The sequence below is a fragment of the Eulemur rufifrons genome, chromosome 8 (genome assembly GCF_041146395.1).
Source record: "Eulemur rufifrons isolate Redbay chromosome 8, OSU_ERuf_1, whole genome shotgun sequence".
Taxonomy (NCBI): Eukaryota; Metazoa; Chordata; class Mammalia; order Primates; family Lemuridae; genus Eulemur; species Eulemur rufifrons.
In genome coordinates this window covers 125915930-125941048 of record NC_090990.1, presented here as the reverse complement: position 1 = coordinate 125941048, position 25119 = coordinate 125915930, and positions in this window count along the sequence as shown.

The window sequence follows — 25119 nt, the reverse complement described above, 5'->3', positions numbered from 1 at the left end:
GAAATGGTAAAAGTGTGAGCAAAAAAAAAAAAAAAAAAAGATTGGGAAATTATATCATCATCTTAATTTAGACAAAGTCTGTCAAACTATGATGCGATTTTATTTTTAAATTGCTGATACAATCAAAATCTCTGCTTTGACAGGTGCAAAATGCACTCTGCCTGGTTTCTTAGCCTCATTCCACGCATGTGCAACACAGGAGTCTCTCATGGACACAGGGGAAATTGCATTCAGATGTTTAAGCTAATTTCTCTGCAGTTTTTTTTCCTCCTCAGTGACATTTGGTCCTCAAGTGTTTGTCCCTCAGCCCAGTGACATGGGCCATATCTAGGTTACCACCCTTTTTTCAGAATTTATGTTCCACGCCAGGAATCAGCAAATTCTCTGAAAAAAAGCAATGAATAAATGTAGGGCTTACCTCAATACATTTTTCTGCACTGTAGGCTCTTATCATTCAATTTCTGACTGTTTGGGGTGCTCTTTGATGATATGATATAGCTTTTTTCAATCTGTCCCATATTTTATAGTTGTTCTCAGCAGGTGGGTTTGGATGATACAAGTTAGTCAGTCATGGATGAATGCCCTTTCCCTTGGTGATTGATTGGTAATGCAAACAATGAATCTGTAAGAATTTAGATGATTCACATAGCACAACTTATACATTTGAACATTTATAAACTTAACACTAAAGCCAACAATTGAAGAATACACATTCTTTTCAAGTGGTCTTAAAGAAATCTGTGAAAATTTACCATGTGCTAAGATAGAGAAGGAACCCTAACAAATTTCAATGAAATATTTTTATAAAGACTGTCTATAAATAAACAATATAGTTAAGTTACAAGTCAAAACCAAGAATCACTAGAAAAATACATTTGAAAATTTAGAAATACACTTCTAAACAATTAAAGACAAAAGTATAATGAAAAACAAAATCTACTTAGAATTTAATAAATATAAAAACATTTTGTGTCAAAACTTTTATAATAAAGCAGTACTTAGAAGATTTATTCTTTAAAAGCTTGTAGTACAAAAAAGAGGAAATCTAAAAAATAGTGAGCTAAACATCCAAATTCAGACATTAAAACAAGGAGAGCTAGATAGACCACAAAAAGAAAGAAAAAAATCATAAAAATATGAGCAGAAACTAACCAAATAGAGAACAATAATGTAATAAAGATGAGGAGTAAAGTAAAAAGTTTATTTTTTTAAAAAGGCTAATAAAACAAACTCTTGGATGATTGATAAACAAAAGAATTCACAATCAAATAGTAGAACAAAGTGCGTGTGTGTGTGTGTTAACCTACAGATGCTAGAAAGTAAAAACAAGGGATATTTTAAATTGCCATGAAATATTTGAAAACATATAAAATATAAATTTCTAAACAATATAAAATACAAAACAATCTGACTTGTGAAAAATTAAGAACCCAAGGAATTCAATAACCACTAACAAAATTAAATCAGTCTCAGATGGCTTTTAATGGTGAATTCTACCAAATATTCAAGGAAGAGACAACTTCTACCATATATAATTTCTTCTGTAAAACAAATAAAGAGAATATCTCTCAATGTATGTTACAAGGCTATCATAGTTTTGGTACCAATACTGGTTACAAGAAAAAAAAAAAGCAATAATGAAAAATTAAAGCAAATCTCACTCATGCAAATGCAAACAAAAATTCTAAAAAAATTTACATGATAAACTTCACAAGAAAAGAAAAAGGACTAATACCTTATGGCCTAGTTAAATTTCTTCCAGAAATTCAAAGTGATTTAACACTATAAGATCAGCATATTTCACTGTGTAAGCAATTAAAGGGGAAAACTATATGAGTATCTATTACATGCAGATACATATTTGATGAAAATTTATTTTCACTCAGTGAAATCTTCTAGCAAACTAAAAATTGAAAAGCAGTTTCTTTATCTGATAAATGGCATTAACAATAAAAAACGGTAGAAAATGTCATATCTAAAGATTAAACTATTAAAAAAACTGATTTAAATGATAAAAAGAGAGGGATACCTGCTATCGCTTTTTAAATTCCTAAATTCAATGTTGAATTTTATTGTGAAAAATACCAAAAATCCTAACAATCACAATAAAATTAGAAAAATAAACTATATAAAAAGTAAAAAATAACCCACAAAATTTTGTTTAGTTGATATAATTATATATACAGATGAACTGAAAAGAATCTACAAACTGTTAAAGTAATAAAAATATACCAATACCAAAATTCAATGGACTTTATATATGCTATACACAAATAGTTAAAATGCAATGAAATAAAGAAAGGTAGTATTTAAAATAGCAACAAAAATGTAAGGTCCCTACAAATAAACCTAACGAAAGATGTTTGTTAGTTTTCCAGGACTGCAATAAGAAAATATCATAAACAGGTGGCTCAATACAAGACAAATTTATCCTCTCACAGTTCTGGAGGTCAGAAGTCTCAGACCAGGGTGCTGGCAGGGCCATGCTCCTTCCTAACCTTTAGGGGAGGGTGCCTCCTCGATTCTTTCACCTTCCGGCAGCCCTAGGTACTTCTTGTCTTATGGCAGTTTAATCTCTGGGCTTCACATGGCTGTCTTCTCCCTGTGTGTCTTTTTTTCTTTGTAAGAACACCAGTTTCATTGGATTAGGGTCTCCCTTAACTGAGTATGACTTCATCTTAACATGATTATATGTACAAATAATCTATTTCCAAATAAGGTCACCTTCACAGGTACTGGAGTTTAGGACTTCAACATATGTTTTGGGGGCATGCAATTCAACCCATAACAGATGTACATAGACATTATGTTGAGAATTACAATTTGTTGAAATAAAATATTAAAGAAGATCTTCCAAAGTGAAGAGATATACCATATTCATGGAAAAGAAGTTGCAATATCAAAATAATATAATACAATCTAAACTAAATAATTGATTTAATGCAATTTCAATCAATCAATGGTTTGTTTTGGTTTTGTTTGTTTCTTCCTAGTGAAATTTGATAAACTTTTTCCAAAGTTTGTATGAAAGAATAAGCGGCTAAGAATAGTTCATATGCTTCTAAGGAAAAAACTAAGACTAGGAACCTACTCTACTAAGTATCAATACTAATTACCTTGTGTCACCAAATCTAAGGTGGTATAATTTGTAAGATACGTTATTCTTTATGTACCATTAAGAAAGAAAAAGCACTTTTCTCTAAACTATGACACACTATCTTAATGATAGACTGCATAATGCATGAATTAGTCACACCATCCTCTCATTGGTTTGAAATTTCTTTCATTTACTTGATATTAAGCCATTTCTCCTGACTTCAGATGAATTCCTTTGTTTGTGATAGGAAAATTTTTGCAGGTACCTTAATAAATAAGTGTAAAATAGCATCATCTACTTGTGGCTATCTTAATTTATTTGGTTCTATTAAAGATTTGGTGTTATCTTGAGAAAATATGAAATTATGTTCATTCCTCTAACAAGGAACATTTCTTCACTAATATCAGCTTTATGCCCAGCTGCTCTATTTTGGGGATATTATACATACACAATAAATTTTCCTTTCAATGAGAAATCATAGTACATATTTTTAAAAACAATTCAAATGGCAATTGTACATATTACATATATGAAAAATAATGTACATACCTTAATATAAGTGATTATAACATGAACATCTATAATTAAATTTGCATCTGCTCAGAAAAAGAAAACTACATCATGACTTCCCTCTGGCCAACAGTGATTATGGTCAGTTTCCATCATCAAATGTGTTAAACATAAAATAAAAATGCACCTTAGAATTTATCAAATATGGTACGAAGCTTCAACAATTACAACAGCATGGTACTAGCACAGGAGAGAAAGATAGACAAAAGGAATGTGGAAACAGACATCCACATAAAGAAACACATGTCAAAATGGGGGCGGGGGCTGGATGTGGTGGCTCACGCCTATAATCCTAGCACTTTGGGAGGCTGAGGCAGAAGGATCTCTTGGGGCCAGGAGCTGGAGACCAGCCTGAGAAAAAGTGAGACCTCATCACTACAAAATATAGAAAAATTATCGAGGCATGGTGGCGCATGCCTGTAGTCGCAGCTACTTGGGAGAGGCTGAGACAGGAGAATCACTTGAGCCCAGGAGTTTGAGGTTGCAGTGAGCTATGGTAACACCACTGCTCTCTAGCCTAGGAGACAAAGAGCAAGACCCTGTCTCAAAAAAAAAAAAAAAAAAAAAAAAAAAAAAAAAAAAAAAAGAGGGAGGAAGTAGGAGCCAGTCACAACATTCACAAAATCAATCTATTGAAGATTTAAATTTGAAAAGTAATACTTAAAGATAATTAGAAGAAAACAATAGAAAATATGTTTATGAATTTGAGGTAGGGAAGATATTAAGAACAAAAAGTGCAAAACTACTAACGAATAGATGGGTACACCAGTGTTAAAATATGTTAAAATATTCTTTTTTTTTTTTTTTTTTTTTTTGAGACAGAGTCTCACTTTGTTGCCCAGGCTAGAGTGAGTGCCGTGGCGTCAGCCTAGCTCACAGCAACCTCAAACTCCTGAGCTCAAGCAATCCTGCTGCCTCAGCCTCCCCAGTAGCTGGGACCACAGGCATGCGCCACCATGCCCAGCTAATTTTTTCTATATATTTGTAGTTGTCCAGCTAATTTCTTTCTATTTTTTAGCAGAGACGGGGTCTCGCTCTTGCTCAGGCTGGTCTCGAACTCCTGAGCTCAAACGATCTGCCCACCTCGGCCTCCCAGAGTGCTAGGATTACAGGCGTGAGCCACCGCACCCGGCCTAAAATATTCTTTAAATTTCTATTCATCAAAAGATAAACCCCAAACTGGGAGAATTTTATAAAGCAAAATGCTGTGTGTGTGTGCATGTATGTGTGTGTGTATATTTATATATGCACATATATATGCATTATTTTAAACTTCTATAATTCTATCTAAATACTTGCATATACAGCATTTAAAGCTATATATCTAACTAGATATAACTTTTACATATATAACTATAAAGCATTTATATATATAAAATTGAAGACTTATACAAATTTACTTGAGGATATACAAATTGCCAATGAGCATATGAAAAGATGTTCAACATCATTACTTATTAGGGAAATGCAAATCAAAGCCACAATGATATATTATCTCATACCTATTAGGATGACTATTTGGGGGAAAAAAAAACCCAAACAAAAATAACAAGTGTTGATGAGGATGTGGAGAAATTGGAATCCCAGTGCACTGTTGGCAGGAAGGTAATAAAATGGTGCAGCCACTCTGGAAAACAGTACAGTGGTTCTCCAAAAAATTAAAAATAGAATTACCATATGATGCAGCAATTCTACTTCTGGGTATATACCCAAAAGAATTGAAAGCAGGATTTCAAAGAGATATTTGTATACCGTGTGCGTACCAGCATCATTCACAATAGTGAAAAGGTAGAAGCAACCCAAATGTCCACCAGTGGATAAAGGGACAATCAAAATACGGTGTATACACAATGGATATCATTCAGACTTTAAAAAGCGAGGAAATTCTGACAAAAGATACAACATGGATAAACCTCGAGGACATTATGCTAAGTGAAATAAGCCAGTCACAAAAGACAAATACTTTCTAATTCCACTTATACGAGGTATCTAAATAGTCAAATTCATCGAAATAACTCGTGGAAATAGAAGAGCAGAGCAGAGTGGTGGCTGCCAGGGGCTGGGCGTGGGGGAAACGGGAAGTGTTGTTTAATCAGTACGGAGTTTCAGTTTTACAGGATGAAAAAGTTCTGGAGATAGGTCGCATGATAACGTGAATATACTTAACACTGCTGAATTGTACATTTAAAAATGATTAAGATGTCACAGTAACGAAAATGTGAAAATAACTCCAGTGCCTATGATTGGACGAATGGATAAAAACCAAAGTGGTCTATGTGCACAATGGAATGCCATTCAGCCTTCGAAAAGAAGGAAATTCTGTCATTTGCAACAGCATAAATGAATCTAGAGGACATTAGCTAAGTGAAATAAGCCAGGCACAGAAGGGCAAATGTCTCACTTATACACGGAATCTAAGAAAGTCCAACTCATAGAAGTAGAGAGTAGAATGATGGGTACCAGAGGCTGGGGGCGGGGTGAACGGAGAGAGGAGAGATGCTGGTCAAAGGTACAAAATTTCAGTTAGACGGGAGAAACGAGTTCTGGGGACCTACTGGCATGGAGGCTACAGTTAGTAACAATGTATTGTATGTTTCAAAATTGCTAAAAGAGTGGACTTTAAATGTTCCTACCACAAAGCCATGATAAGTGTGTGAGAGCGATGGATGTACTCATTAGCCTGATGTGACCATTCCACAGTGTATACATGTATCGAAGTATCACTTTATACCCCATAAATAGATGCAATCATTATTTGCTAATTAAACATAACATTTTAAAAAAGAATAAGATGGCAAATGCTATTTTATGTTTATGTGAGATGCCTAGTCATGTCTTTTACTCCGCTTCTTTTTTTTTGTCTTTTTCTTATTAATTTATAGAACTTTATTTTTCTTTTTAATTTTTTTGTCTTTTTCTTATTAATTTATAGAACTTTATTTTTCTTTTTAAAAAGTTTGTCATTATGACAAACTTTTTAAAAAGAAAAATAAAGTTCTATAAATTAATAAGAAAAAGACAAAAAAAGAGAAGTGGGGTAAAAGACATGACTAGGCGTCTCACAGCAGGAACATGAATAGTGCAGAGATACATGAAAACATATTAAAAGATGCTCAAACTCAATAATATTCAGGGAATAGGAATTAAAAACACCATAAAATAGCATCTCCCACCCTAAAGATTGGCAAGAAATAATAACTCCCCTACATGCCCAGCGAGGCTGGGGACAGCTCACCCATGTCCTGTGTCCCGCCCGTCCACGGTCCTCACGTGGCAGAGGCTGGGGGCCGGCAGCAGGCTGGGGAGGAGCCCCCCTCCGGTCAGGAGAGGCCCCCTCACCCCCGAGCAGCTCCTTGAGCTCCGTATCTACCACTAGCAGGTGACACCAGCTGCCCTCATGGGGACCTGGGTAGGCAAAAAGCGAAGCAGTGGCACTAGGACTCCCTGAGCCCTGCTGTCCAGGCTTCTCAAGATACTCAAAAATGACAGGAAAGAGGTCACCTTTCAGTAAAAGTGTCTATAAGAATAAAAAATAAATAAAGTAAAAAACAACTCACCTAATCTCAGGCATTGGCAAGGATGTGGAGAAAGGGACGCATGCATTGCTTATAAGAGGATAAACTGGGAAAACCACTTGGAAACACAAATTGGCATGATTTATTCAATTTTAACATTGACATAATCTAAAACCTAATTATTCCATTTCTAGGTGCAACCTTAGGCAAATCGTTGCACAGGTGCGTCCAGGGTTGTGAAAGACGCTCAGGGCTGCACTACTCGTAATAGCAAAATAAGTAAATGCATAGATAGATAGCAAGGAAAAAACTCAAATATCCAGGGTCAAACTTCAAAGGATAAATAAATTATAATACTTTCTATGTAATGTAATATTAATACTAGACAGCAATGAAAACTAATAAACTAAAGCTACACGCATCAGCATGATCTCAAAAACATCATTTGAGCAATAGAAGAGCAAACCATAAAAGCAGAACATATAGTATTTCATTTATGTAAATTTCAAGAACAAATAAAACTAAACAATATTTTATTTAAGGATACATAAATGATAAGCTTATATGGAAAAATAAAAGATTAATTAATACAATCTAGGATAATAGTGGGAAAGTAGAATGTGCCATTTGAGGTTGGCATGCATGAGACCATGCAGAGATGGGTATTTTGTATTTATTTTATTATTTTTTAAACAATGCCTATACTTTGTATGTATATTTCCAAATATGTTTCTACAAACCACAAGCAAACTCCAGGAAAAAAGACAGATGAAAGATAAGTTCGGATGATATCACAAAAGATGAATTTCCTTCATCTATAAAGAGTTACTATTAATCAACAAGAAAATGACCAACCATCTAAATGAATGGATATAAAAAGGTCACAGAAAAGAATATAGCCTAACAAGTGTTAATTAAAGATAGGAAAAAATGTCCTTCTGCACTCAAAATAAGAAAAGTGCTAATTACATCTACTGAGAAATACAATGTTTTTACTTATCAGATTGTCAAAATAAAAAAGTTTAACATAACATTATAGGCAATATTAGCATGGGTGTGGAAAAGCAGCTGTTTCATACATTGCTAAGAGGACTATAAATCTTTGAAATCCATAATGAAGGACAATTGGTCAGAAATCTATCCCAATTATAGATGCTTCCATTTTTTTGACACAGAAATTTCACCTCTAGAATCTGTCCTAGAGATATACCTGCATAGGTGAGAAGTAACATGTGTATGAAGTTATTTATTGCAGTATTATTCGTAATAGCAGAAGATGGAGATGATGTAAATGCCAATCAGTAAAGAACTGATTAAACAAACTAAGATATAGCTATATAATAAAATAGTATGCAGTTAAAAAAGAATGATAGCTAGATTAGATAGATAAATCCATGTTAACATGGTGGAATGTCCAAAATGATACAGTTAAGAACAAAAAATGTTCCAAATAGCAAGTTATCATTTGAATAAATGAGGAGGGAGGATATATGTATTTGCTTATAGATGTATGATCTATCTCCGGAAGGATATTTTAAAATGATAGCATTTATTGTCCTCAGAGAGGGGTTCTGAGAGGCTAGAGGATAGAAAGGAACAAAAGTTTTCAGTTTAGAGCCATATAAATCTAGTTATCTATTCAATAAGCACGAGATACAAGACAAAAATGTTCATGTCCAGAGATAACTAACTTTTTAAAATATTTTAAAGTTTTAGATGCCTATTATATTACATAAGTGGAGATACCAAGAAGGCATTTGGAGGCTGGGCGAGATGGCTCACGCCTGTAATCCTAGCACTCTGGAAGGCCGAGGCTGGGGGATCCTTTGAGTTGAGGCATTCGAGACCAGCCTGAGCAAGAACGAGACCCCGTCTCTACTAAAAAATAGAAAGAAATTAGCTGGACAACTGAAAATATATACAAAAAAAATTAGCCAGGCATGGTGGTGCATGCCTGTAGTCCCAGCTACTGGGGAGGCTGAGGCAGGAGGATCGCTTGAGCCCAGGATTCTGAGGTTGCTGTGAGCGAGGCTAACGCCACAACACTCTAGCCTGGGCAACAGAGTGAGACTCTGTCTCAAAAAAAAAAAAAAAAAAAAAAAAAAAGAAGGCATTTGGGTGTATGCGTCTTGAATAGATCAAGGTTGGAGACTGGATATTTGGGAGTTATCCACGTATGGATGATATTTAAAGGCATGTGAACACAGACAATCCCATAAAGGAGAGGAGAAAGAAATCCAAGACCTGAGCCCCGGGGCACTTTTCATTTCGGAGTCTGAAAGGGCAAGGCAAGGAGGACAATAGAAAACGAAGAAGGCAATATAGCCGAGAGCCAGCTAAACAACGAGGTTGACCGTATCACATGCTGCTGACTTTGAATAAGACAGTACGCGAGAGTCCACGGTTAGATTTGGCAATGTGGGAGTCAGGGGTGATGTCAACAAAAGTGACTTCAGGGGAGTTGTTAAGATAAAACTTGACTGGAGCAGTTTTAAGAGAGAATGGAAATAAGTTTGTGAAGACTGAAAACTCTTTCAGTATTAGCAGATCCTAGCTAGAGAAAGATAGAGCTCAAAGGAGGATCGTTTTAATCTGGGATGTTTGTTGTTTTGAAAAAAGGGAGATACGCAGATATGCATCATATTTGAATGCTGGTGGAAATGATCCACATAAAAGGTAAACATTGATAATGCAGGAGGGTTGGGGTATAACTTGTAGAAGCAAAGTGAGATTTGATTCCTCCCAGTCTAAGATTTTCTTAAGGCAAATCAGGCAACATTAAGAGAAATAGGATTCGAAATTGGGGAACTATCAATATTCCTACACGTAGGTCTCTAATTCCCATCTGGAGAATTATGCTAGAGATGCCGCCTCTTCCTACCTTCTGTGAGTAAGGAGAGCACCAACAAAGCGCTGGAAAAAAATGTGATGTTGAAAGCGGAACAGAAAGTCATCTAAAAATAAAATTGTATAGAGAACAGTTGAGCCTGGAGGAATGAGGGCTTGGGAGAAAATGGGAGAGTGACCTTCAAACAGATGTCACATGGAAGAATGCACCGATTTTCTAAACATGCTCCTGAGAGAATTAGGATTTAAAAACAAAACAGAGCAAAACAAAACTAGAATCACTAATAGGTAGAATTTGGCAAATTATTTTTTAAAAGTGTATTCATGTGTCCTGTACATGAATTTTTAACAATGCTTTCAGTATTTATAGAATTGTAAATATACTATAATTAGATATGTGAAAGTAAAGACTCAATATTTTTCCCATTTTTATTGGGTTGTTCGTTCTCTTACTGCTATTTTCCAGTGTTCTTTATATGTTCTGGGTACTCTCCTCTATCAGATATGTGATTTGCAAGTATCTTCTCCCAGTCTGTGGCTTGTCATTTCTCCTCTTTGGTTCATTTTTAGGATCTGTGTTGGTGTCTATTTATTCCTTTCCAACTTCAGTATTTCCATTTTCTCTGTTTTTCTTGTTCCGTTTCAGTCTTTATGAATAACAAACTTTTGGCATTCTTGATTCATTCCATTCTACTTCTGTTTTCTATTTAGTTATTTTCTGCTCTAATTTTTGTTTTACTTACTCCAATCTATTTTCATTAGGTTTAATATATGTTTCTTCTTCTTTCCTTTTGAGATCCCCGATTAGGCCCTTGTTATTTTTAGATACTCTTTCATTCTAATATAAGCATCTTAAACTATAAATTATTCTCTAAGCAATTTGGCTACATCTTACAAATTTGCAAATCTTATATGTCATAGTTTTGTAATAATTCAACTAAAACATTTTTTAATTTTCACTAGTTTTTTTTGACTCATTGATTATTTAGAGGTATATTGTTCAATTTCCTAACATTGGAGAGTTTTGTAGTTATAATTACTGATTGTTAAATTAATTATAACTGCATGATTTTAATATTTTGAAAATTTTTGAGGCTTGATGTATGTTCCCATATATGGTCAATTTTGTTAAATGATCCATGCACAGTTGAAAAAAATACATATATACCACACACACTTTAACTTGGCGGCATATCTCTTATATGTAGCAATTAAGTTTATTCAATATGTATTCCTGATAAATAAGCATATGAAAAGATGTGAACACTTCCAGTTAAAACAACAATGAAGTACCACTATACACTTGTTAGAATGTTTTAAATTAAGAAACAGAAAAACAAAATTACAATATCAAATGATGCTAAGGATGTGGAGAACAGGAACTCGCATTTATTGTGCTGAAGGGGAATGCAAAATGGTACAGTTGTTTTGAAAAACAGTTTGGCTGTTTCTTGCAAGGTTAAACATACACTTACATATGACCCAATAATCCCATTACTGTGTATTTACCCAGGTGACTTGAAAACTTATATTCATATAAAAACCTGTACACTAATGTCTGTAGCAATTTTATTCATAATTGCCCCAAACTGGAAACAACCAAGATGACTTTGGGCAGGTAACTAGATAAAGAATCTGTGATACATCCACACAATGGAACCCTAGTCAATCATAAAAGGAAATGAACCAATGATTCGTGCAACAGCATGGATAAAATTGTAAATTCTTTTTGCAAAGGGAAAGAAGTAAGATCCAAAAGGTTACATCTTGGATGATCCTATGTATTTGCAATTCAGGAAAAGGAAAAATTATGGGGATGGAAAACGCATCAGTGGTCGCCAGGGGTTGGAGGAAGGTGGAAAGAGCTGATTACAAAGGGGCCACATAGGAACATTTTTAGGGTGACAGAACTGTTCTGTATGGTATTTGGGCAATAGACACATGTCTAAACACTTAACAAGAACTCATGAAATAATACAGCCCAAAGAGTGAACTTTATTGCATTCAAATTTAAGAAAAATTCAACCGGGACTTAAAAAAACAAAAAACAAAAAACAAAAACAAAAAAACCCAGGGGACTTCCAGTTCACACATTCTGGAACAGCAGGTATCAGATTTACATCCCTGTCTTAACCAAATATAAAACTGGACAAAATGTATGAGGAAACTATTTTCAGACCCTGAGCAGAGACAGTGATTCTGTGATCCTGGAGAGAATGGAAACTTACAAACTGAGCTCCACTTTCACTCCAGCTCTCTGCTTCAAGGCATTTTCTAAAGTGCAGTTGAAAAAAAGTGGAAAGAAAATGCAATGATTTTGCTAGGTGGAAGAAAGAGAAAATAGCATTTGAGACTTCTGCACAGGCTGGAAATTGCAGGTCAGGGGACTCAAGAGGTAAGAATTGCACAAAAAGGAGCTCCAGAAGTCTGCAAAGGCATCTCATTGAGTCTGTTGTCAAATCTGAAATTGAACATGCACAAGGTTGTAACCTCAGGGCTGCTGGAGACAAACTGCTGCGGAGCTGTGAGCTGAACAGGTATCACGGAGACCACACAGTGCTGGTGTTATTAGGGTTCTGAACATTGAACAAACCCTAGCAGAACATGTGTGGTATATAGCTGAAACTGCAGAAGGGCTACAATTTAGGAATATACCTAATACAGCTCAAAAGTAAGGGATGCTATTTGTTAGGCCCTAACAAAGCCTAAAACAAGCCTCCACAAAAGAAAGCCAATCTGCCAGCAAATTTGCTGGGAAAATATCAACACTCTTTAAAAGGAGACAACATCATTCAGACTCTCAAAAACATGGCATTCACAATGACAGGCAAACAGCACAGGAAAACAGCTATAAATTCATGATAAAAAGAAAAAAGGGTAATTTATACATAAGAGAATAAGAATAAGATTGACTACTGACTTTTAATAAGAATTCAAAAGACAATGCAAAAAAATTTTTTTAAAAACATTTTAACCTAGAGTTCTCTTTCCAGAGAAAATATCCATCAAAACTGAAGGCAAAATAAACACATTTTAAGACAAAAGCTGACAGATTTATTACTCGCAAATATCAGCTATAAGAAATGCTAATGGCAGTTCTTCGGATAACTTATACCCAAATAAAGGAATGAAAAGCACTGAAAATGATAAATACACGGGCAAATATAAAAATGAAAGCAGAAAAATATATAAAATGCAAATCTTAATCATAAGAAAATTTGGGTGGACATGACACAATGTAGATTTCAAGACAAAATGTTGTTTGAAATAAAGAGGGACATTTCATAATAATAAAAAGAGCAATTTTCACAAGGACATATAATCCTAAACGTATGAACACCTAGTAACAAGGACTCAATACACGAAGCAAAAAAATGACAAAACAGAAGGTAGATAAATTAAATTTGAAGTTTTAACATTCAACATTCAGTAATTAATAGAATAAGTAGACAAAAAATTGTAAATATATGGAGAGTTTGGACAACATTATCAAGCAGCCTAACCAAGTTGACATTATGGAACACTAAACCATAAATCCATTCTTTTCAAGTGTACACAGAATATACGCTAAGCAAACAATATTCCAGGCTAGATCAAAAGTTTTAGTAAATTTAAAATGGTTGAGAAGTACAAAGTATATTTCTAACCACAAAAGGATTAATTTGAAGGTCAATAATAATATTTTAAAAATCTCCAAATATTTGAAAATTCAGCAACATATCTACAAATGAGGCAGGGGCAAAGAAAAAAATAAGCAAAATTAGAAAATATTTTACATTGAATATAACATACCAAAATTGTGGCACACCACCAAAGCAATGCTTAGAAAGAAAGTTATAGTTTAAAATTTTTATTTCAGGAAAGAAGAAAGATATAAATTCAATGACCCACCTTTTCACCTTAAAAAGAAAGAAGAATAAAAGCAAATTAAACCCAAAGTAGAAAGAACAGAGTAACAATCATAAATTGAGGAAATAGAAAATAGGCAAATAATAGAGAAAATCAATTAAACAAAAAGCTGGTTCTTAAATGATTTTAAATGATAAACATCTCACTAGGCAAATCAAAAAAAAAAAAAAAAACAAGAAAGAAACAGAAGAGGAAACACTATTTATACTACAATACCAAGTAAACATTAAAAACAACTTTGTATCAATAAAATCAATAGCATAAATGAAGGAGGAAAAGCACTTATAAATCTAAATTCAATAAAATTGACACAGGGTAAAATAGAAAATTCAAATGACCCTTTTACCTGCCAAAGAAAACTTCAGGCCCAGATAACTTCACTATTGAGTTCTAGCAAACATTTAAGGAAGAAATAATACCAGTCTTACGAAAATACTTTGAGAAAATAAAAGAAAGTTGATGGAGAAGATGGCAGAATATCCTCCCACGCAACAGTAACTCAGCACTCATCCACCAACAAGTGTCATTGTGGGAACTTTGAGATCCAGGAAGAAGGTTGCAAAATCCTGGTAAAGCCCAAGACCAAGAAGGGACATTTTGAGCAGGCAGTCCCACTCCACAGTGGTAGGTTTATGGATGGTCGTCCAAGCTCCAAACCCAGAACATCCCTGTGGCCCTGTGAACTCAGCTACAGCTCTGTTTGGTTTTGCTCTTGTCATGAGCACCATCTGACAAGGTACTCAGGGTAAGCCATGCCCACCTGGGCCTCAGATAGCAGGCCTGTCAACCTTAGTCCTATCTATGAGCTCTGAATCAGCCTGTGACCAGGTTCCAGCCCCTCTTAGCTGAAATTTGGGAGCATTCCTGCCTTCCCAGGACCTTGGCAGGAGGCACACCTACCTGGACCCCCGGAGGCAGGCCTGTAGACCTTCATTCCAGCCATGGACCCCTCTGACTTGGTTCCGGCTCCTTTTAGCTGCCAATCCAGGACCAGTTCTACCCAACCAGGGACCTGCCCAGTGACCTGGCAGGAGGCACCGAGGATAGACATTGAGAAAAGGATAATATTTTTAATAAATTATGTTGGGAAAACTGGATATCCATATGAATGAAATTGGACCCTTATAGGCAAAACAAAAATTAACTCAAAATTGATTAAAGACTTAAGTGTAAGACCTGAAATTATAAAATTGCTAGAAGAAAACATAGGAAAAAAACTCCTGGACATCAGTTTTGGCAATAATTTTTTGGATATGACACCAAAAGTACAGGCAACAGAAGCAAAAATAATCAAGTGGGACCATATCACACTTAAAAGCTTCTGAACAATGAATGAAAGAATCAACAAAATTAAAAGGCAACTTCAGAATAGAGAAAATATTTGCAAGCCCTCTGCCTGATAAAGGGTTGATATGTAAAATATATAAGAAAAGCATCCAACTCAATAGCAAAAAAAAAAAAAAAAAAAAACCCACAAAAATAAACAAACAAAAAACCCAAATAACCTGATTTTAAAATGGGCAAAGGATCTAAATACACATTTCTCCAAAGAGGACACAAAAATGGAAAAAGGATCACTAATCATCAGGGAAATGAAAATCAAAACCACAGTGAGATATCACCTCACACTTTGTTCATGACTAGTATCAAAAAGACAAGAAGTAACATGTTGCCAAGGATGTGAGGAAAGGCGTACCCTTGTAGAAATGTAAATTGGTGTAGCCATTAAGGAGAACAATACGGAAATTCCTCCAAAAATTAAAAAGAGAATTAGAGAACAAAAATACTGTATGATCCAGCAATACCACTTCTGTGTAAAAATTCCAAGAAAATGAAATCAGTATGTTAAAGAGAAATCTACATTTCTATGTTCATTGCAACATTATTCACAATAGCAAATATATAGAAACGAGCTAAGTGTCTGTTAACAGATGAATGAAAAAAATATCGTGTATATAAAAAATTCAATATTGTTCAGCCATAAAAAGGAAGTAAAACCTACTATTTGTGACAACATAAATGAACCTGGAGAACATAATGCTAGATAAAACAAGTTAGACACAAAGAAGCAAATACAGTATGATCTCGCTTATATGTAGAATTTAAAAATGTTGAACTTATAGAAAAAGAGAGTGTAATAATGGTTGTGAGAGACTGAGGGCATGGGGAGATGTTTGTGAAAGGGTACAAACTTTCAGTGAAGAGTAACAAGTTCTGGGACTCTAATGTACAGCATTGCAACTATAGTTAATACTACTGTATTGCACATTTGCAATTTGCTGAGAGAGTAGATTATAAATGTTCTTAACACAAAAACAAACAAAAACCTGGTAATTATGTAAGATGATAGATATGTTAATCAACTTGATTGCAATAATCCTTCTACAATGTATACATATATTGAATCATTAGGTTGTATACCTTAAGTATATACAATTTTTATTTGTTAATTATACTTCAATAAATCTGGAAAAAAATTTAAAGAAAATAAAGTAGAACATAAGTATAAAAGTGGTGACAATTGCAGTTTCTGTGACTAACTCAGCTAATTCTCACTGATTTCTCTTATGTGCCTGATAAGTAGCATGATTTGGATATAAAGCACTTAGAATAATGCTGGGAAATATTGAGCTCTCTATAAATTTTGCCTTTATTATTAAACTATGTTTTCTTTAGTTAGCATAAATAGTGTATTGCAATAATTTTTTTTCTTTCAGCACTTTAAATATATTATGATCCCATTCTTTCCCAGCCTGTGAAAGTGCCATAGAAAAATCTGCTGATAGATTTATGGAGCTTCTTTTGTATGTGATGAATCATGTTTCTCTTGTTGCCCTCAAATTTCTCTTTGTTTGTGACTTTTGACCATTTAATTATAATGTGTCTTGATGTAGACCTCTTTAGTTTCAATGTATTTTGGATCCTTTGGGCTCCAAGAAACTAGAAGTCTATTTTACTCCCTAGATTTGGGAAGTTTTCAGTCATCATTTTTTAAAATAAGCTTTCTGCCTCTTTCTTTTTCTCTTCTTCTAAGACTTTCATAATATATATATTTGTTCACTTGATGGTGTCCATAAGCCCTGTAGGCTTTCTTCATTTTTTTTCATTCTTTTATCTGTTTGTTCCTCTGCCTGGGTAACTTTAAATTGCCTTTCTTTAAGCTCACTGATTTTTTTCTTCTGCTTGACTGATTCTGCTGTCGAAGCTCTACTGAATTTTTTAATTTAGTCATTGTGATTTTTAACTTGAGGGTTTCCATTTGGTTCTTTTTAATGGTTTCTATTTCTTGTTGAACTTCTAATTAGTTTATGTATTATTTTTCTGATGTTTGTTTAGTTGTCTGTGTTCTCGTGTAGTTTGCTGAGCTTCTTGAAAATGATCACTTTGAATTTTTTTTTTTTTTCTGTCAGGGAGTTCGTAGATCTCCATTTCTTTAGGGTCAGTTACTAAAGTTTTGTTGTTGTTGTTGTTGTTCCTTTAGTGATGTTGTGCTTCTTTGATTCTTCCTGATCCTTATGGCCTTGTGTTGGCGTCTGCACGTTTGAAGAAGCAGTCACCTGTTTCAGTCTTTACAGACTGGCTTCAGCAGGAAAATCCCTCCACTATTAGCCTGGCCAGAGATTCTGGGTGGGTCAGCTGCCAGGGGTCTGTGGATAGGCAGACGGGCCTCTTGGTGGTCTCCTGGATGGCCCCAGGATGAGGGCTGATTGCCACAGGAACAAACCATGTAATTAGGGGGTTAGAATTTTCCACCCTATTCCCCTGACCTCCCAGGAGGTAAGAGGGGCTGAAGGTTGAATTGATCACCAATGCCAATGATTTAATCAAATATGCCTACATAATGAAGCCTCCTTAAAATTCCAAAATGACTGAGTTCCGAGAACTTCCAGATCACTGAACACACGGAGATGCTTTCGGGCTAGTACATCCGAAGACAGCAGGGAAGCTCTGTGCCACCCCGCAATCCCTCACCCTCTGTATCTCTTCCATCTGGCTGCTCATCTTTATTCTTTGTAATATTCTTTATAGTAAACCAGTCGATGCGTTTCCCTGAGTTCTGAAATTATTCAAACCCGAGGAGAAGGTTGTGGAAACTTTAATTTAGAGCCGGTTGGTCAGAAGTATGGGTAACAACCTACCATTTGCAATTGGTATCTGGAATGGGGGGCTCTATCGTGGGACCGAGCGTTTCACCTGTGAGGCCTGACGCTGTCTCTCAGCAGCAGCGTCAGAATGGAATCAACTTGTAGGACGCCGAGCTGGGGTCCCCTAGAGAATGTTCGGTGTGTCACGAAAAATGCTCACACATCAGACCCCAGAAGTCTTTTGTGTTGAGTGTAAGAGTAGAGAGAGAAAAAAAGCTTGTTTTTACGGTTACATATGTGTGTTTAACTCCGTGATAAAATGTCCCAGCTTCTGCAGGACACCCACACCCTCAGGGTCAGAAGCCAGGATTTCAGTCTGTCCTGTGGGCTTCCACTCATGTTGTGTGATCAGCCTGCCCTTGCTCTCCTCTGCTTTACATCTAAGTCTAATTCCTAATGGCAAAAAATTCCAAAACGCTATCCCTCACCATACATCATACATCATTAGAATAAAAAAATACAAACAACCACCAATCTTCCAAATGAAGCACTAATTTCAGGGAATGACTGGTACTACTTATTCCTGAATAATAAGAACATTTTATTTCTCCATAGAAATTTTTTATAATGGAATTGGACTTACTTGATGAAATTACTTTTAATCTCAAGTAAACAGGGAAATTTTTGAGAAAAAAATTAGTAAACGATGATAAAAACCCTTGAGCCAGTTCAGCTGTCTGGAGGTAGCAAGCTGCCAGTTACCTTTTCAAGCTCCATGAAAAGTAGCAAAAAACATTTCTAAGTTTATCTTTAGTGGTGACACCTCGTGTCAAGAACTGAAAAGAAACTCAAAAGGTGTTTGGATCGGATGCCAGCTGGCCTGTGCCAGGGAAACCCTTTTAAGCCAGGGCTGTTTTCTTTATAGCCCAGAAAGGAGAGCCGTGTGTGATTGCTGAATCTGTATGATCAATGAATGTAAAATCTAATATTCCGGGGGTAGGAGACCACTAATAATGAAATCATATAACTTAGCTTGATTTTTAGCATTAACATGACAAAGCATCACGCCACTGCACCTGGGCTTGTGACAGGATGAGGAGAAGGCGTCTGAGAAGCTGCCGCTGTGGCCATAGCAGGGCACGGTAGCACACAAGTCCTGGGAGTTACGACACGTACATCTGTCCCTTTCTGCTGGTGGAATTCGTGTGAATTTCTTAATCTCCTTGAACTACTTCTTCAACTGGAACGTGGAGATCATTATATCTGCTTTTCCTCTCTTGCAGGGTTATTATGAAGATCAAGTGAGCTTCAGTTTTGTTTGACATTCACTCACTTAACAAATACCTTTTAAATATATAGTTTATCACAGGCACCGTCTTGGTCTTTCCTTGGAACACACAATTAAATAAGATGTCGAGGTTGTCATCGAGACGAATATAAGAAACAGTGCAATCTTGAGCAAGTTACTATGGTTCTTTTTTCATTTTCAAAACAGACATGCTAAAAACTGTATCATGTTTATTTTGGGGGAATCATTACGATGAATGGACAGAAAGTGCTTTGCAAAATGCCTAGCATATGGCATAAATAATAATAATTATTGTTGTTGTTATTTTAGAGAGAAGGCACTAAGTGAAAAGAGTCAATCTGACTTTGGGGGAGGTCTGATCGGAACATCTTGGTTACTAAGGGACCTTCTGCTCGAGTCTTCAAAGACTGGCTCCCGTGGGTGAGGGTGGGGAAGTTCGTGCTGGTGAGGAGAAGGCGGAGCACGAGGGGTGAGGGGGGTGGGAGTGGTGGGTGTTTGCAGCGCAGCATCCGTCTGAGTAACTCATCCAAGCTGGAGGTAAATGGTAGTGACTGTGGTGTGGACACACAACCAAATTCATCTGCTGTGCTACCCCGTACAGAGGGGTCGCCTAGGGGCTTCCTCCTCGAGGATTTCACAGTCGTGAGCTCTAGCATGTCACTGATCACCTTATGTTGGAGCTCTGTTGATGCAACTCTTCCCAACTAAATTCCAAGCCCCTTGTAGAGCAGGGACTGGGTTTACTTCCTGTCTGTATTCCTAACCAGCATAGGACTGACTCGTAGTTAGCACCCAGTGAAGACCCGTGTATTGCCTAGCTATGACGAGTGCCATGACTGAGTTCAGGAAAAAGGTGTTAAAGTGCAGAGAAGCTGGAAGCCGCTGGCTCTGCTGAATGTGGGCGAAGGTTTCCTACGCAGTGACACCCGTAAGGATCCCATCAGGGTCTTTGTGTTCATCCGACTAGACTGCACTTCCTCAGAGAAAGATTTTTGGCACAATGTGACTTGTTCCAGTGATCCCTCAGGATCTAGAAAATTCATCTGTTTGTCTTTTGAAGCTTAGGAATGTGTGTTGCTACAGCTGCTGATTTATTAACGTTACTGGGGTTACATGAACTTGGTCTGTCTGGGCTAAGTTACAGCTTATCTGGAAGAAGTGTACTTTCTGAATTCAAAATCAGGACACGTAGTCCTACAAATATACTTATGGAAAAAGCAGAGTAGAATATTTGAGATGGGAAATGTCTGTAACCTGGTTGCTGTTAGCATAGCCTATCACTCCCTGCGAATGCCCAGGTTCCCGTAGGTGACTGTCTGTGGTGCGGAAGAGTGGAGTTGGAGGTGGGTAGGATTCAGCAGAATTCTGCAGAGTGTGGACTATCCACAAAAAGTGGATATGCTGCTAGACAGGGAAAACAGAAGCATTCTGCACATAGAAATTGCATGCCTCTGGTTAAGCAAAAGAGAAAATCCAGGCTTTCTAAAATAACTTGGTTTGAAGTTCTAAAAGGAGGAGAAATAAATTAAGGCAGAGAAGAAAAAGAAAAACAAGGTGAGTGTTGACGGCTACCGTGGAGGCTCCTTTCTAGCAGCATGAACTTCGGGTCCTCATTGACTCTCTCTTGAGTCTTAGTTCTTCATGAGAAAAATGGAGTAAAAATCTTTGTCTCATAAAATCATGTGTGGGAAACACCTGGCACGATACTCACCAAGAATACAAGCAAATTAAATTTGGAGTAAGAAGGAAGATCTAGCCTAGACAGTTTTTTTTTTTTTTAAGTTGTAGGAATGAGTCGAAGGAGAGAGAAAAACAGGAAGTTCAGAAAAAGATAGGATTAATCCCAAGAAAAAATGATATAAACATACCCTAAAATAGGCTGTGGAACCTCAGGGAGAGAACAGCTACCAAGACTCTTGAGGGAAAAGAAACTAGACATGGGGGGCTGATGTAATCACACATGTAAAAATGATTTGACAATTTAAAGGGAACATCATGAAAGAAATCATTAAATTCTAAAGCAAGGAGACCAAAAGCAGAATGAGCCAACAGCAGAATTTCACAAGTGGACGTAAAAGCAGAACCTCAGATGTTAGTCAAGAGCTCCAGACGCTGAAAAAACAGGAAGACAGACGGCCCAGCTGGCAGTAATCTGAGCTCAAACACCTTTTTAAACAGAGAACCCAGGCGGAGATCTTGTATGTCAGCCTGGCCGCAGACTAAAAGACAATCTTCACGGACTTGCTCAGACATCCCTCTCTTTGACCCACGTGATGAACTGTGAATCTGTTAGTGTTAACTTCCGATGAGAAGGATTTAAAAAGAAAAAATTATATATTTTCTATGCCTACGCACACATGTGTACCATGGGTCTTCAATACAGGGCACACACTGTTCAAGGTTTTCCACTGTTACCAACCCTGAAACGGCACCGTCTGTAATGCTGAGCTTGTCAGCAGCCCACTGCAGCCTGGTAGAGGGGAGGAACTCCAACATCGGTGCCAGAGGACCCAGAACCGAGGCTCAGCTCTGCTGGTATCAACGGGGTGACCTTGCCAAGACCCCTAAAATTTCTGAGCGTCAGATTTCTTATGCATAAAACGAGTACTTTAATCCTGTCTACTTTAACCATCTCACAGAGTGAGGATGACAATCCAGTGAGATGCGGTAGGAAAAGCTACACAAACACAGTTGTTATTAAGTCATTGAGGAGACTGTGGTGCTGAACACGCCAAAGTATCTCACCCAGACGTCTGGTGGACAAGCCAACTGCTCCTAATTCTGTGTCAGTTGGGTAGATTGTGTCCTAGGCTCTCAGGACACAAGAACACAAAGGACTAAGGCCTAGTCCTGAGTCTTTTTCTAGCTCACAGTTAGGAACTGGCTCAGGTAATGGGGCAGTGGGGTGAAAATAAGGACATATGACTGCAGAGAAAGTCCGTAAAGAAGTGCTTGCTTTCTCTGATCACGCCCCAGTGATTCACACCAGGAAGTTATAAAAGGAAGCAGATTGGCCTGGGTGAGAACCTGAGAAAGCCTTATTTTACAGGTTGCAAAACCTTTTTGTATATTTTATCTCATTTACTCCTCATCCACTCTGTGTTACAGAAAACTAGGTAGCCTCATTTTTGCAGATGAACAAAAAGAGGCTCAGTGAGTTACTTGTGCGGCACGAGACCATATAGAGGAAGAATCTAGGCTATAAATTTTGTGACGCGAAGCCCCATAATACTGAACCAACTAGAAGGAGACGGTGGTTGTCACTAGAAAAGCCTTTCTCCCAGCCCTAAAGCCTAAGGTTGCCTGTCTACCAATTTCTGATGTCTGTACTTACGGTTCAAAAAGCCATTCTTTAATTTTTACCAAAATATGTCATCTGTATCTTTGAGATCTCTTTTAAGTCTGTTGCCTGTCTTGAGGAGCTGGCATCTGAATAAATGCTTTCATTTTGGATTGCAATTGCCCTTATCTTCATAAGCAGATACTTTATAAACTGCTGGCTAATAAAAATAGAAGATCCCTCACATAAGCTAAAAATATATACTCTTTCCCTTCCTCTACTTATACTTAGTCATTCTAGAAAGACTGGGCTGGGAAGATGTGGCGAGATGAAAGATATATAATTTCCAAATGCTGTTAAACCTTTTCAGAGAAATAAAGTACAAGTCCAAAGGAGGAAGATTATCCGCCTATACCTGCTCACCCCCTGAAGTGAAACAGAAATGACGTTAGGGTGACAAGTCACGATAGCTGCCTGCCATAAAGTGATCAAAAATAATTCATTTATTTTCTCTATTTTGTTAATGGTCAGCTAGTCGGCTGGGAACATGCAGGGATAGAGAACCCGACAGATGTCTGACCTAGTTATTGAGAAAAGGAGCCAGGCCACGGAGCCGGGAAAATGTAACACAGCCGCCTTGCAGGAGACGAAGTGGGTGGCTCCCTGCCTGAGGGTTTGAGCTTATTGATGGTCCCAATAGTTTCCCATCCGCCTTGGCACCAGCTTCCCCTCCTCTCTGGCTTGGTATTTATGACACTGGTCAGCGCTAGGATGTGGGAGGGCTGTTGTTTCCTAAAGGCATAGTCAAAACCCACAGTCAGTTTAATTCCCTTTCTTGGCCTGTCTTACTGGGAACTTAGGAGGAAATGGGTATCTGGAAGCTTCCATGTCCGGACTTTTTCAGAAGTTAGAATACCAGACCTTAGCTTTTCCAACATCCATCAGAGAGAATTCTCGAACTCTTCCACACGATTATCCTGTCTAATTTGTAGGGTCCTACCTCTGGTGGGAACACACCAAGCTGGAGAAATGTCACTCTTTTGGGTTACGTGGAATATGACGGGTACGAAGAAAGTCTCCCTGAAGACGGTATCTGTGTGCTAATTCTTTAAAAATGTGTAGGTGATACCTGGTGAAATCAACTGCCCCGTGCAAGGCCTAGGGCATGAGAAAGCCAGGTGGTCTGGAGCTCTGCGAGAAGTTGTATGTGCCTGGCTGGTTTAGAGGACCTTGGGTGTCAGGCTGAGGGTTCGAGAAGCTACGCTCTAGGGCAGTGGCAATCAAAATTTTAGAGTGAAAAGTACCTTTGAAGACTAAGGGTGATTTTTGAGGGCATCTGTATGAGAGTAGCTATAATATCATTACCTATTAATTAAAATATTCGAAATGACAAGCTAATAAAAATTAAGAAAATTTTTAAGTGAATTTGTATTTTGCTGCTAACAACAACACCTGAGTGAGTTTTAAATAGTACTTGGATATGTGAGGTGTTAATCAATCAAGTGAAGGGTGCCCCCATGGGTTTATAGACCCCACAAGACCCCTCCCTCTGTCCCCCGGCTCAGGAGCTATCGGCGGCTGACAGCATGGAAAGTCGTCGAAAGGTTTTAAATAGAAGTACGATGTGATCATGTAAATGCTCTAAGCTGTTTTCTCCCCTGTCACAAAAAGTAGTTAAGGATTTTATGTGTTACCCCTCTTATGAGAATTTGCATTTAAAGAGAATCCTTAAGTGATGCATTATGCTTAAAAAAATAGAATGAATTGCAAACGGTAGTTTGCGTTGGTAGTTGGGAAATTCAGCATGAGAACTCTGCCAGCTCTTCAAATTCCAGTAAAGAGTAAAGCCAATACGTGATAGTTGCTAGAGTAATGTTCAGGATAAAAGCCTGTCCTGTGTCCATAAATCTTTATTGATTACCTCGTGGCATCAGAGAATGGGGCTGTGCATAACACGTGTGGCTTACCAGTGTCTGAAAAAAGGCACGGACCACACACAGACCTCCCTCTCCCTCAATCGGACCCGTCTTCCCTCTGATGAGAACACCCCATCTCTCTGGCTGTCTTCAGAAAGATTTTAAAAAATAAGCAATGTGTATCATCCTATTGGAGTCATGCACATTAAAGTATGAATGTCTGATAACTTTCTGATATGAAATTTGACACTTAAAAAGGCGGTTTGTTAACCCCAAAGAATAGCTAGTTGGGAAAATTATTACAGATATGGGGAGAGGAATCTATTTTGGGAAGCAGGATTTTTCTGGGCCATCCCTGCACTATCATTTCTCTAGTATCTTATTGTTCTTTGATATCAACTTTAAAAACATCTATTATTATGTTATTCAAGATGTATTAATGTGGTATAATGTGAATTTTGTTCCAAGGAAAAAATGCCCCACACGTGGACTCAGATCATCTGTAGGATTATGCTGTTATCTAGAGGTGTAACTTTGGACACATTGTTTCACCTCGATGGGCCTCAATTTCCTTACCTGTAACACGTAGAT